This window comes from Mizuhopecten yessoensis, unplaced genomic scaffold (assembly GCF_002113885.1).
Source record: "Mizuhopecten yessoensis strain PY_sf001 unplaced genomic scaffold, ASM211388v2 scaffold716299, whole genome shotgun sequence".
Classification (NCBI taxonomy): Eukaryota; Metazoa; Mollusca; class Bivalvia; order Pectinida; family Pectinidae; genus Mizuhopecten; species Mizuhopecten yessoensis.
Window position 1 is genome coordinate 259,691 of NW_018480047.1, and position 15,626 is coordinate 275,316.

The window sequence follows — 15,626 nt, forward strand, 5'->3', positions numbered from 1 at the left end:
CAGCTGTACATATATACTTAACTTCTTTGTTGCACAAGATTACACAATTAAGTTCAGGTTCAATCTGTGCTGCTTGTCATCATTCTAATACTTCCAGGGTTTTATTAGGTCAAATACAGTAACAATGTACATGCAGTTGAAGACCTGTGGTTTGTAAGTTTAGAGAAGTTACAGCAGAATTGCAAGATGTCATCTGGTTGGACACTAGAGCCTGTAAGGAAAGCCTTTACTAATATTACATGTTGACACTGTCTTCAAATGCAGACCTTAGCTGATGTGTTGATAAATAACCCTAAACAACATACTGACCTGTGTTCTTTGGGTTTAATTATCCACACAAGTCTTACACAAACTTCAAACAAATTCATAGCCCATATAAAATACATTGTTCACTTTATTAAATCATTCTCTACAAGCCGTTTTTAATCTCTAATCCAGACTGCCAATCTTCCACAGCAATTGAAAATCTCATTTTTACTTGCATACCTAAAACTGAAACCTCAAATTCTCTTTATCCGAAAATTCCTCTTGCTGTTTTGAACCAATTAATATCCCCCATGAATATTGTTTCATACGCATATAGCCAGTATACAACATGTTGACTTGGCCTGGTCTAAATACCAAGATGTATTAGTGTCTATACACACAAATGGTTTGCAGATGTGAAATTTCTTGAACAAATTCCAAATCTGGTGTAAATAATTACAACCGTTCACACAAATATTATCTCACAAATTACATAGTTGTAGAAATGTAATATATTTGTAGTATGGATACTGAGATAACACAAGTTGACAGGATCAGGGAAATGTTTGTGTTATATGCGTGTTACAAGCTTTGTAAGGAAGAGGTTATGGTTGAGGTAGTACGAGGCTGAAACCCCAAAACAAGTTGACGCAGTATACTCTCATAAACCAGGTTTTACTTACTTTGAAGTAATATTACTGTAATATTAATGGAAAATTAGTTTCCGATAATCTGGCAAACTTGATTTTCAGACACTTAATAAAGAAACAATCAGGAATTCATTTGATTTTCACATGTAGACAATTTCTGTTCAATTTTTATAAAACTTACTTTACCTTGCCTCAGGATCCTTGACTATAAAAATTATAAAAAAAAAATACCTTTACCTTAGGATTCTGGACTGACAAAACTGAAATCAATTTTTGTTATTTCCCCTTATATCAACCTGGAAAATTTGTTAATACATAATTTTTCAGAAAACAAAACCATCCAGAAAGTGGAAAATCTGTTTAACTATAGACCTTAATTCAGTATTGTTAATATTTCTGATTGATTTGTGCGATTCAGAAACTTAAAATTAGAAAAAATTTTACCTATATTACCCAATGTGTATGTTATCCATGTGAAATTGAAAACAATTTATCATGAATGTCTCAGTGATATTCAGTTCTAATGTTGGTTTTAAGACAAGTTTGTATTTGTGATCAATCTGAGCAGAAAAATATCAGCTATAATATAGCTATAATATGTTCTTCGCAAGAAATTTTCTCTCTAAAACTTAACACTCTATACATGGTAGAATGAATGAGAAGTACTGAGGAACTTTGATCACTAAAAATGAAGTTTACAAATCTTAACTGTTACCAAAACTTTGATCAATATTACTTTCCAAGGCAATCCAGTAATAGTGAATATTCATATCCAAAACAGATGAGAATATATATCCCAGATTTGTTGGATTGTTTAGGATTTCACACCCTCACAATAGATCAGGTCATTATGAAGACCGACAGTGTCCCACATATGATTAGACCACTCAAGGGCCATTTTGAGTATTCAAATCCAAGTTTCATGAATATATTCATACACCAGGTATTCAAATCCAAGCTTCGTGAATATTTATATCCCAGGTATTCAAATCTAAGCTTCATGAATATTCATATCTCAAAACAATCAATCTGCATACAATCCATGTACAGAATTGTGGAACGCATTCAGTTCCATTTAAGTTTGTATATGGAAACTTTGAAGTCTCTTTGGTAAATCCAGCTTTGAAGGAACTCCTCTTTGAAGAAAGACACTACACTAGTTCATTTGTTTCTAAACTGAAATTTGAAAACAATTTAATCTATCAATCAGTAAAACAATTTTCTGAAATGCAAAAGCATCCAGTGGAACAGCAATTGTGAATACATACCAGTTTCTGCAAATATAAGGGATCCAAGAACTCTCAGCACAACTCAGAAAACCATCACGCGTATAACCTAGCAAGGCCTGCTATACTAAAACCAATACTTGTAATAACAGCTTGGTCTCACCGCATCACAGCACAGTGTACATCCCAGTTGTGCCAGGGTGATACACAGCAATAATAGAGCTCTCCTCTGTTGGAGGATCAAAATGTGTATACCAATAAACTCCAGTGACTGGCTGCTGCACCTGGTAGCTGATGATTAACTCCCAAAACTACACCCTGGCAGTTAGGATAACAGGACCTGTTATATTTATAGACTCTTTAGAACCGTGCAAAAAAGTTTCAAAAATAAAAGTTTGAAATCTGAATCTTTTAATATATCTATTTTATCAATTTTCGAACTAACAGAGTTTGAATATACCAACACAGTTCAGTTTCATTCAGGATAATGGTTAATATCCATTAATGTCCATTATGTAAATAGTTTTATTTGACTTTAAAAAAAAACTAACTAGGCTTTCTCTAAGTGGGCAGCTGCGTCTGCTAATTTTGATCCTTTTCTGGCTGTTTAGTTTTGTCCTTGGCACCGTGGAGTGTTTTCTGCTACAGTTGAGTGCATCTGCCTTGTACTTCTGAAACCCAGTTGGTAACCCCATCAAACCATCAACCTGGTTGTCTTCTGACGCTACAGAAACAATCAGACTGGCGGTCTTATGGTTTACCAGGTAAACTGAGAAGATATTCTTCCACTTTCTGAGCTTGAGTAATTTTGCTGAATGTAGTATAGATGCTAAAGCGAGCTGGTATGTCTCTATTTCTGTGCTTGTTTATCTTAACTTAAAAGCTTAAAGCTATCATCTGAATGTTTATTTAAGTTTTAACATCAGTCAAAAAGTATGGAAAGAAGTTTTACTTATCTTCAATACTGAACGCAAAAATGTAGTTTCCAATACTTCCATTTGTGTATCAGAACTTACGAAAAAAAAAAGAGTGAGCTCACAAAGATATACCCCCTGCTTGTGCAAACATGAAGCAAAAATAAACGTTTCAAGGGCCATAACTCCAGGTAAAATAGTTAAATCACAAATTCTTTTCTTCATGCACATTTCCAGGTGAGCTAAAATAATCAACAAACTGTAATATAAGCAGAAGATGAGTTTACAAGGTTCTGGAGCGAAACATTTAAAGGGCCATAACTCTACATTTACATATATTTGCTCCAAACAATTTGTCAAAACCCTTCACAGTATGGCATATCTTAAATTCTATAGGGGCAAAATAAATTGACTTAAGAATCTCCAGACTATTAGCTAAATACAGGTACAAATTGATGAATCTTGAAGCTTATCATAGCTGTGTGTAGAGACTTAGAGACTCCCCAACCCTTACTGCGATAAAGTACTAATTTAATCATCTATTTCTAAAGTAAACACACTTTTCCTTCCATAAATATAATTTTATGGTATGTTTTGACTCAAATGAGAATGTTTCTAATGAAAACATGGGGGTGTGATATTTTTTCTGGAAAATTGGCCTCAATATGACTCAAAATGCCCTAATATGCCTTAGCCTGCTTTTCGTAGTCATATCATGGCAAATTCCTTCAGAATTCCAGATTATAAGGACTCAATTCAGTTGCTGTACTGTTTTAAATTGATTTGCCTGGAGTTTTGCTTGCATATCAATAAATCCTACATTTACTGTAAAACCTAAGACATTCATGGGTACTTTCTCCTCAGCTTTACATTTACAAACTATTGCAGCGTGCTGGTACCTTCGTCAGTTAAATCACTCAAATAATTTCTGTACTTATGTCAGCATTTCCATGGCAACCACAATACCAAACAGTAAACAAACACAACAAGGCTTCCTGTTATACTGGTGATGGTACAATTTGTCACATAAAACAGTGGTATGTCACATTGTGTAACTGCAGCTGATGGTATAAGGTCAACTACCAGTACTAATTAAGCTGACTGACTAATGGAACAACTCTCATAACATACATGTCTCCCGGCCTTCTACAGCTGAGATAACTCTGACTGCGTATAAACTAGTGTATAGGCAGTGGAAAAAGGCTCGACGGAGTTGTTTGTTGCCAACTGCATTCATACTATGTATACGCCATCAAAATGAAGGTCAATCCTTCAGTTAAGAACCTTCATAACTGTAGGATCCCTGTTCTACTGCCAAAAACCAACTCATCATCTGTTGACCTCAGATTGTTATATGGTTGCTCTTACTAACTGTGCTTCCAGGTCAAAGGAAGTGTATTGGCCAAAATGTGCTAGTTATATTGGAAACTAAAGTCTGGCGAGGTTATTGTATACAGTGTATACGAAAGTCTTCAGTGGGAAAGGGATCAGTAAACTGACTGACTAAAGAAACAACCTACACAACTAAAGTTTATCAATTAAAGGAACAACCTATAACCATAGCAGATTGACTACAGCCAATTAAGACCTTCATTGTCAAGGTGGACTTAAGGAATAGCCTACATAAAACCAAAGCTGATAGACTAAAGTAATGATATACACAATCAAAGCTGATATACTAAAGTAATGATATACACAATCAAAGCTGATATACTAAAGTAATGATATACACAATCAAAGCTGATATACTAAAGTAATGATATACACAATCAAAGCTGCTAGACTAAAGTAATGATATACACAACCAAAGATGATAGACTAAAGTAATGATATACACAATCAAAGCTGCTAGACTAAAGTAATGATATACACAACCAAAGGTGATAGACTAAAGTAATGATATACAAAATCAAAGCTGATAGACTAAAGTAATGATATTCACAACCAAAGCTGATAGACTAAAGTAATGATAAACACAACCAAAGCTGATAGACTAAAGCAATGATATACACAATCAAAGCTGATAGACTAAAGGAATGATATACACAACCAAAGCTGATAGACTAAAGGAATGATATACAAAATCAAAGCTGATAGACTAAAGTAATGATATTCACAACCAAAGCTGATAGACTAAAGTAATGAAATACACAATCAAAGCTGATAGACTAAAGTAATGGTATACACAATCAAAGCTGATAGACTAAAGAAATGATATACACAACCAAAGCTGATAGACTAAGGTAATGATATACACAACCAAAGGTGATAGACTAAAGTAATGATATACAAAATCAAAGCTGATAGACTAAAGTAATGATATAAACAACCAAAGCTGATAGACTAAAGTAATGATAAACACAACCAAAGCTGATAGACTAAAGCAATGATATACACAATCAAAGCTGATAGACTAAAGGAATGATATACACAACCAAAGCTGATAGACTAAAGCAATGATATACACAATCAAAGCTGATAGACTAATGTAATGATATACACAATCAAAGCTGATAGACTAAAGCAATGATATACACAATCAAAGCTGATAGACTAAAGTAATGGTATACACAATCAAAGCTGATAGACTAAAGAAATGATATACAAAACCAAAGCTGATAGACTAAAGTAATGATATTCACAACCAAAGCTGATAGACTAAAGTAATGATAAACACAATCAAAGCTGATAGACTAAAGTAATGATGTACACAACCAAAGCTGATAGACTAAAGTAATGATAAACACAATCAAAGCTGATAGACTAAAGTAATGATATACACAATCAAAGTTGACTTAAGGAACAACTTGCTGTATACAACAAAAGTTTATTGAACAAAACAATATCCGACACAACTAAACCTTACTGAGAAATCAAACGAATAGAGTTTACCTACACTTTACACAGACTTATTACTAGTTATGTAACGTTGACGAAGCTTACTACCAATACTACACCAACAAATTGTAGGATAAATTCCTTTTTATATCATGTATCATTTATCAGATGGATATGTGATATAAAGAGAAATGTGTCATTAACAGAAATAGTATTTATTTGAGAATATAGCATACATATTTACAGAGTTAATTCGACAACAATACCATGCCTGGTAATAACCCCATCCCTATCACAACTGATCAGTAAGGGCCATTGGATTTTGTTGTCCTGTAATAAGCCCCCTACCCCTATACTGAGTCAATGATTATGTGTTGGGGCTTATTGCACGATAACTATGGTAGTCTTTGAACATGATTGTATAACTTTAAACAGATCAGACTTTAGATACAACATACATCCCTTCCTCACCCTTATAGCAACACTCCAGCTCTGTGAAGGCACCTCTCTGACAATCTCGTTTCACAATAAAGTTAAGGTCATTTTCAAGAAAAGTCACTACTCCTTCCAAAGGTTTAAGACTGTTCCTATAATTTGTACATGTGATAATGTTAGGGAATTAGCAAAAGGATGTTATATCAAAACGCATACTATAAACCAAATACAATTATATACAATATATTTAGAGAGAAAATGGTGTTTTGGAAAACATGATATTAATCAAAATGTGACATTAATCAATGTGGAAAAGGTTAAAATTAAGAATTAAAATGTAACCGCCTGAAATTTTAAAATCATTAAATTAAAATAATAAATAAAATCCTGCATTCACATAAGCTCTGGAAATGTACAACTCAACTTCTGTAAGTTTACCAGACTTCACAGATAAACCTCTGAAAAGTCGACTCCATACAACAAAAGAAGAAACTGAGATTTAAAACAATGCATTGTACAGATGTATCCCCAGGTTTAGATGCTGTAAAGCAAGCACAGGTCAATTTCTACATGGTACCTACCTCAATCTCAAACCAAAGCTCTACAAATAAAAAAAACACCAGAACTGGAACTCCAGCACTTTGAGTAAATCCCCTCAGAGCGAGTATTACTAAGACTTGAAGGACAGAGCAGGGGTACAGTTAGCCAGTGTAAACAGAGCCTAGAGTATACTGATGGTAAGACCAGATGGACCCCACTTCACAGAAACAGGCTAGGCACCTCACAGAAAGTTCAACAGGAGTAACAGAGAGCCCTCTGGCTTGGTTGTCATGGTAACCTGGCTGTTCCACCACTCTACCCACTCCCTCTAGATGATAAAGAGAAAATTCTGATAGTAACATGTATGTAGTTATGTAGTAATGCAGAAAATGTGTTATCTATCTTCAGAACTTCTCATTCTTTGCCTGACTACATCTCCATACTGAGCCTCAATCTCCCCTAGTTTAAGGTTATCAGTGTCAACTCTCCATATGCTTCCAGTCATTTAAAAAAATACAGCAACTTATTAGAATCGTGCGTTTTATGTCTACAGTGGTACCACATACACCACAAAATAAAACCTGTTTTTTTGGTTGTTGGTCTGATTATCTAAACTTACAACATATTACTATTTAATCAGAACAGTTGCCACGGATGTTTTTCTAGGTCATGAAAACGTTTAAGTATTCACATGAAAACTTACAACACAGAACAACAGATTGTTGCTGCTTACTCAATTAGACTATACCAAACCACACACACACTTTTTTTACAGAGATTTTTTTATTCTTCCAACAGAATGTCAAGCTTGAGTTGGAAAATATAATGACTGAGGCTTTTTATAAACAATGAGTTTTAACATCATGATATTCAGTTTTGCAAGAACAGTCTACTCAGCCGCACAATTGGGTACTGTCTTCATAAATTACAATTAACTAGAACACCAACAGGTTAGGTAGCCCCCCCCCCCCTGTCGACGTCAAGTAACAATAACCTTGACGTTACAAAATGTTTAAACCCCTATTGCACATCTATATTTCACAATGTATCACCATGTCAAATTTCAGTAGGATTAGTCTGTTAGTTTATGAGATATTCTTCAGAAACGAAAGTGTGGACGGATTAATGGAACTCTAGGTAGGGCACCCGCATCTCTCATGCAGGGCCCTTTGAGTGTTTAATCTAACAGCATTTAACTATTGCTGTTGTGTCATGCTACCCTGATTGGTCAAGTCAACCTTGCTGTACAAATTGGAACCAGCTTTTTGTGGAAGTAGTCCTTCAAAAGACTGGCATCATCTTTAAAGACTTTCGATAGAAAAAAACCCAAAGACAGTGGGTTGCTTCCTGTCACTGATATTGGTGGAGTAGGGAGTATGTCAGATAGAACACAGGATTTAATTAGATTAGGTACCCCATCTGTGTGCATGCCTCCATCTGTATGTCACAATGATGTTTATACTCAACCCATATATCAACCAATTAGACAAATCTGCAGGTCATCCAGTCTTTTTTAACAGGATTAGCTTCATTTCCTCGGTGAGATTTAAATTTCAAAGAATTCATACATCATTTCATTTCAGCTGCAAAAGCCCTCCCTTGTTTCTAGAGTTTCAAGTTTCGTGGAATTAAACACATCATTTCACTTATCACTGATGTGTGCCAATTTTCTTTTCTTTAACTTAGCAAGTGTTACATTTCAAACAATGATGTCTGTCTATCTAGAATTTGATACAATGCAGGATCGATGTGTTAAAATGCATAGTAGATTGGAATAATTTCAGAAAGAAAAAAAAAATCAGCACAACAAAAAACATCACAGAAACCAAGATAAATTCAGGCTCTCTGGGTGGAACACAGCCCTTAATTAAAGGGGTGGGGAGCAACTAAAACCAATACCAATGCTTGGGCTTGCTAAACCATACCCAGTCATTAAACCAATAAACATAAAACATGTCTGACTTATCTCAAGCCTCTGACATGCATCTTTATATTCCCTCACAAATGAAGATCTTAATTGCGAACATTTCTACACCAATTCAATTTCTATTGATTCTCAATGGCATATAGATTACAAACAGGACATATTCATTATTCATTTCATATTTTCAGTTATTCAACAATTTCCATCAAGAAAATTTAAAGTTTTGTTCCTCAGAAACTGAGACAAATGGCTCGAGTTACACTTACAGTATCCGAGACCTTAAATTTACCTACGATTGTTCTAAACTGTCATTAAATTTTATCACATTTTGTTGTCTAACTTCGGCAGCACAATGTATGAGAAAATGCAAAATATTATCGATTATACAGGATAAGAGGAATAGAATTTAAAATCTATCACATAAAGACTCAAATACTCAGAAATTTAATCAAGGAACTGATGCACTAGAACTAGGTGAGTAGAACCATTTATTTTGTTTTACAAGGTCAATTTTAAACATTTATGGAAATACATCTTTCTGTTATTTATCGAAATCCTTTATAGGTTGAACATGATCGATATTGAAACTGTTTATTAGTGTCCCACAGTATGAAACTGATGTAAAGACCCGCCAATAAAAATGTTTTCTCTTAATCAGATTTAAATTTGACATACAGTGAGAATGTCTTCCAAATACCTTGCATGCTACTGTCAGAAATTTTTCACCAATCCAATTTTCATTTCATGTTCCTGAAAATGTTTCTACTTGTGTTTCCTACTGAGTCGGAGCTGATTCTGTAAATGGATTCAACTTTAATACAATTACCATCAAACATCACTGGGGAGGGAGAGTACAATTACAACAGTTTTTATTTTAACAAGAACTTTTTTTATCCTTTTTTTGTTGCATGCGAACATTGCACTTCCATGCCAAAATTACCTCCTAAATAAAAGAGTTCTGTACCATAAAACTCAAGTAGCCCTGTGATGTAGAAGTGCCCTTTTAAAGCCTCGGTGACAAACACAGTCACTGTCGGTTAACATTGATATTACAATCCCTGGCTACAGATCCTGTTAACATTGATATTACAATCCCTGGCTACAGATCCTATTAACATTGATATTACAATCCCTGGCAACAGATTCTGGTAACATTGATATTACAATCCCTGGCTACAGATCCTATGAACATTGATATTACAATCCCTGGCAACAGATTCTGGTAACATTGATATTACAATCCCTGGCTACAAATTCTGTTAACATTGATATTACAATCCCTGGCTACAGATCCTGTTAAAATTGATATTACAATCCCTGGCTACAGATTTTGTTAACATTGATATTACAATTCCCGGCTACAGATTCTGTTAACAATGATATTACAATCCCTGGCTACAGATTCTGTTATCATTGATATTACAATCCCTGGCTACAGATTTTGTTAACATTGATATTACAATTCCCGGCTACAGATTCTGTTAACAATGATATTACAATCCCTGGCTACAGATTCTGTTATCATTGATATTACAATCCCTGGCTACAGATTTTGTTAACATTGATATTACAATCCACGGCTACAGATCCTGTTAACATTGATATTACAATCCCTGGATACAGATCCTATTAACATTGATATTACAATCCCTGGCTACAGATTCTGTTAACAATGATATTACAATCCCTGGCTACAGATTCTGTTAACACTGATATTACAATCCCCGGCTACAGATCCTGTTAACATTGATATTACAATCCCTGGATACAGATCCTATTAACATTGATATTACAATCCCTGGCAACAGATTCTGGTAACATTGATATTACAATCCCTGGCTACAAATTCTGTTAACATTGATATTACAATCCCTGGCTACAGATTCTGGTAACATTGATATTACAATCCCTGGCTACAAATTCTGTTAACATTGATATTACAATCCCTGGCTACAGATTATGTTAACATTGATATTACAATCCCTGGCTACAGATTATGTTAACATTGATATTACAATCCCTGGCTACAGATCCTGCTAACATTGATATTACAATCCCTGGCTACAGATCCTATGAACATTGATATTACAATCCCTGGCAACAGATTCTGGTAACATTGATATTACAATCCCTGGCTACAGATTTTGTTAACATTGATATTACAATTCCCGGCTACAGATTCTGTTAACAATGATATTACAATCCCTGGCTACAGATTCTGTTATCATTGATATTACAATCCCTGGCTACAGATTTTGTTAACATTGATATTACAATTCCCGGCTACAGATTCTGTTAACAATGATATTACAATCCCTGGCTACAGATTCTGTTAACACTGATATTACAATCCCCGGCTACAGATCCTGTTAACATTGATATTACAATCCCCGGCTACAGATTTCGTTAACATTGATATTACAATCCCTGGCTACAGATCCTATGAACATTGATATTACAATCCCTGGCAACAGATTCTGGTAACATTGATATTACAATCCCTGGCTACAGATTCTGTTAACAATGATATTACAATCCCTGGCTACAGATTCTCTATCAAATTGTTCAATGTAACATTGGTTAATCACCTATAGATTAACACAATGTTTCCCTAAAAGACAAATTATTCTCTCTATACATTGTATGTTATTTGATTTGTTACACATCATGTAATGTTACATGAACTCTTCCTAATTTTATGTTTATCACCAATAGCCCAATACCACACATAACAAGAACATTCCAGGAATATTTATTCCTATATACTGTATACCGAGAGATGTTCGCCTCAGTTCAACCTTCGCTTTAATCGCTCTTCGTAATGAGAGTGAATTTATCATGATCAAGAACATTAGTAAACAACATATTAAACGTAGAAATCAAATGTTTATTAAGAGCGAAATGAACACTGGGCGAATACAGATTTTACCAGCGTAGAGCAAAACTTGACTTGGCGAACATTTCACGCTTTATGCACAACTTAGGTTACAACTATACATAGTCCACTGTTGAAGAATTTAAAAGTTACTTCTTGGAATCAGAATTAGATAGCTAAATAATATTTGCATTGATAAACCAGTATCACACATGTCCTTAAATACAATGTTAACTATCCACTGTTTACAACTTACTACAAAGTAGGAACACAACTATACTAATCAGAACTGACAGACGGCCACCTTTACCTCAACCAATTGTCATCTTGGATTCTATGGATGCTTTTTAACATTACTTTCTTCCCGAAAGATATCCAGCAAAAATAGTTCACCACAAATAACAAAATAACAAACATAGCTTAATTGGTCATAAAGTATATTGCCTGTTCTGTTTGTAGTAACAGTGACCTTGACATCATGTGTATTGCCTGTTCTGTTTGTAGTAACAGTGACCTTGACATCATGTATATTGCCTGTTCTATTTGCAGTAACAGTGACCTTGACATCATGTATAGTGCCTGTTTAATTTGAAGTAACAGTGACCTTGACATCCTGTATATTGCCTGTTCTATTTGTAGTAACAGTGACCTTTACATCATGTATTTTGCCTGTTCTATTTGTAGTAACAGTGACCTTTACATCATGTATATTGCCTGTTCTGTTTGTAGTAACAGTGACCTTGACATCATGTGTATTGCCTGTTCTGTTTGTAGTAACAGTGACCTTTACATCATGTATATTGCCTGTTTTATTTGTAGTAACAGTGACCTTGACCTCAGGAACCTGCTGAATACCTTTTGCAAATGAAACTATAATGTGACACTTCAGATAACCTCCAGCAATTAATGTGTGAACATTCAGACAGACCCCACGGTAACTAGGCCATCCACATTTCTGATACTGGGCACTAGTACCTGGACAAGCTTATAAAACCAAAGAAAACAGGGATGACTATATATATTATAACTATTAAGGTTTTTTTGAGAGAAAAAAATAGCATCTACAATCTTCAAAAGTTGTATGCAGGTGCAAAATGTCACTCTTTTACAATGTTGAGTCAAATTTCTACACAGAAACACTACGTCTGTTAATATCACAGTTCACTTTATATCATACCTTCCTTTAGTAATAAATCATACTTGACAATAAAAGGAAGCATTAGACCTGATTTATCTAAACCCAAAACTCCTAACAAGCTAGCTGACAATATTAACCAATGTCGAAAACTTTTTATGAACTCTTTAACTATTTTTGTATGACCAGTATTTCATCATTCATCTGTTTGTAACTTTCCCAGGAAAGTGACAAATCATCAGAGAAGACGTTTACACAGGAAACAAAAACAGTAAATTATTCCCTATTTTTCAGACAAATAAACACTCTTTCAACATGTAACATAATCCACAAAAAGCAAACACATCTTGAGATACAAACTGCGATCAAATGACCAGGAAGAAAAGGCCCATCACTGTCACTTTAGACTTTTGTAATGGTTGCCTGAACCCATATAACCGAAATGAAACCTAGGGAAGAAATCTTTGATCTTAAATAAACCGCTCCTTCTCAGTAAAATGAAATCACCATTACTGGTTACTAGACCATCAGAAACAAGTTTCTGTGAAACTTCTCAGTAAAACACAACAAACATGATATCACCATTACATGTTACTAGACCATCAGAAATAAGTTTCTGTGAAACTTCTCAGTAAAGCACAACAAACATGAAATCACCATTACTAGTTACTAGACCATCAGAAATAAGTTTCTGTGAAACTTCTCAGTAAAGCACAACAAACATGAAATCACCATTACTAGTTACTAGACCATCAGAAATAAGTTTCTGTGAAACTTCTCAGTAAAACACAACAAACATGAAATCACCATTACTGGTTACTAGACATTCAGAAGTAAGTTTCTTTGTAGTGAAACTGCAAAGAAGTCATTTTATCATGGAATTAGAGATTTTATAATTTCCATTTTTGTAAAATTAGATGTTGGAAAATAACTGGTCTGTTATTGCTTTCTATACTTAATGAGGCTCACATCAATAATTTTGAAGCTTGCAGCAACTTTTGGCCCCCATAGGTCATGTTAAATAGGCCCAAATATAAGAAAATGGACAGTCTAAAGTAGAAATGTGGGGATATCAGGGTTAAAAAACAAAACCCAATATCCGTGATTCTCCTGAGCTTGCTGGATTAGCAACCACAAATACAAATCTGGCCTATGACATGGTTTGGTTTCATTTTGTTTAACGTCCTTTCAACAGCTAAGGTAATTTAAAGATGTGTCGCAATGTGTGTTGTGTAAGAGTGCATGTGTGTATGTGTGCCAGAGACAGGGTATGTTGGTATTATTGCCTCTTTGTGATAGAGTGGATCTAATGCTGACTTTAAAGTGCTATCTCACTGAAATACTATGTACCCAGCACAGCATTCCACCGGTCACATTATACTGACACAGGTGAACCAATTGTTGCCATTTCCTCAAATGCTGATTTTTAAGCAAAGTTTTTTTCTCATTAAATTTTGTCTTCAGAATCCCTATACATGCATTTAAATAATGAATTCAACATTTTGAAAATATCAAATAAAAAAGATTGAAATGAATTATAGCTAGTTATCATTTGAACAAACTTTAAGTATACAATTTTTCTCTTATAAAAAGTTTGTTTCCCAAGAACGTTTGGAAATTCAACGGATACATTTTTGCCAAATGTATCCTGAACGGTAGAACTGGCTATCAGTTTGTATAGTGACTTGAGCAAGTCTACATACTCTTGACCAGAGGCCTGCTGGATTACTTAATGAGTAAAGTCAACTGCCAGGTAAGAATTGGTTGTTGTCTGGCCGGTATCTGAATTGCCAAAATCAACATAGCATCAGTAAATATGACATGTACAGGTCGTAAAGCGGAGGATTGACAATGTCCTAGGGTAGCACAGTAAATAGCTCACTCACCTTCCCCAAATGGATGTTAAAAGGAATCAGGTCATGTGACTCACCACATGGGTTATCAGCAGGTACTCCAGTTTCCTCCCACATTAAGACCCTTTGTGCGCTACCACTCAGACCAACAAGAGTGATTGATAAAAGTTGGTAGAACTTGTTTTGCAATTGTTAAAAATTAAATTAGGTTGGGGTTTTTTCAAGAAAGAAAACTTCCTATAAGTCCTCAGCTCTAGCCAAACTATAAGCTGATATTCTCCACTCTAAAACTAACCAATCAGGCATACATTAGACATTTCATCCAATCAAGCTAAGGCCAAAAGGGCCCGTCTAGCCAAACAAGTGTCGGGGTGCCCTGTGTTCTGAAACGGAGCATATTAGACTTGCTCAAGTCCAAGAAAAAGATAATAATCATATAAATGTAAAGGCAGTCTACATGAATGGTTTGATGCTTTTAAATTTATATAGTTGAGATTTTTCCAGAACACAGCCACCATTTCAATATAATCTCCTCTTAAAAAAGATATATTCCAATCATAGTTAACTGTCTGGGGAAAAAAAGGGATATGTACTTCAATCATGTACACAACCATACTACTGCAAAAACAAACTGGAGGGGCTTACATCACGATACCTGACCATAAAGCAACACAGGGAAATTATCTAGCATATAAAATACATCAAGATACATCAAGATAAAAAGGGTAATTGCATATTACAATCTTCAGCATAAAACATCAGTAATCAGTAAAAAGCCCGACTGGATGTAAATTTTAGTCAAGTCATCCATTATTTAATTTTAGGATGGTCACTCATCAGAAGTAAATCAACCAGCTGTTTCTGCATCTTGGAATAAAAAATTAGGTCAATTCAGAGTTCATTACTCATCCTCCTTCTGCATTCCAGCTTCCCCATCCCATCTCTCCTAATCCTGTATCCTCTGACATTTCCCCCTCCCTTCCAGCCCCC

At 34.7% G+C, this 15,626-nt stretch overlaps 1 protein-coding gene across 3 annotated transcripts in view; it reads right to left on the minus strand.

The window, feature by feature from the left end:
• LOC110442790 (fibroblast growth factor receptor 4-like) overlaps window positions 1-7,105 on the minus strand; it is a 120,461-nt gene extending 113,356 nt beyond the window's left edge. Inside the window, exon 1 of one of the 3 annotated variants that reach the window (XM_021486572.1) lies at window positions 6,891-7,105. The gene's annotated coding sequence lies outside the window, so the exon portion shown is untranslated. Of the gene's footprint in view, window positions 1-2,164; window positions 2,370-6,890 lie in introns of those variants that run through there. The other 2 variants (XM_021486571.1, XM_021486575.1) reach the window with 2 other exon arrangements.
• Between the last annotated feature and the right edge of the window lie 8,521 nt (window positions 7,106-15,626).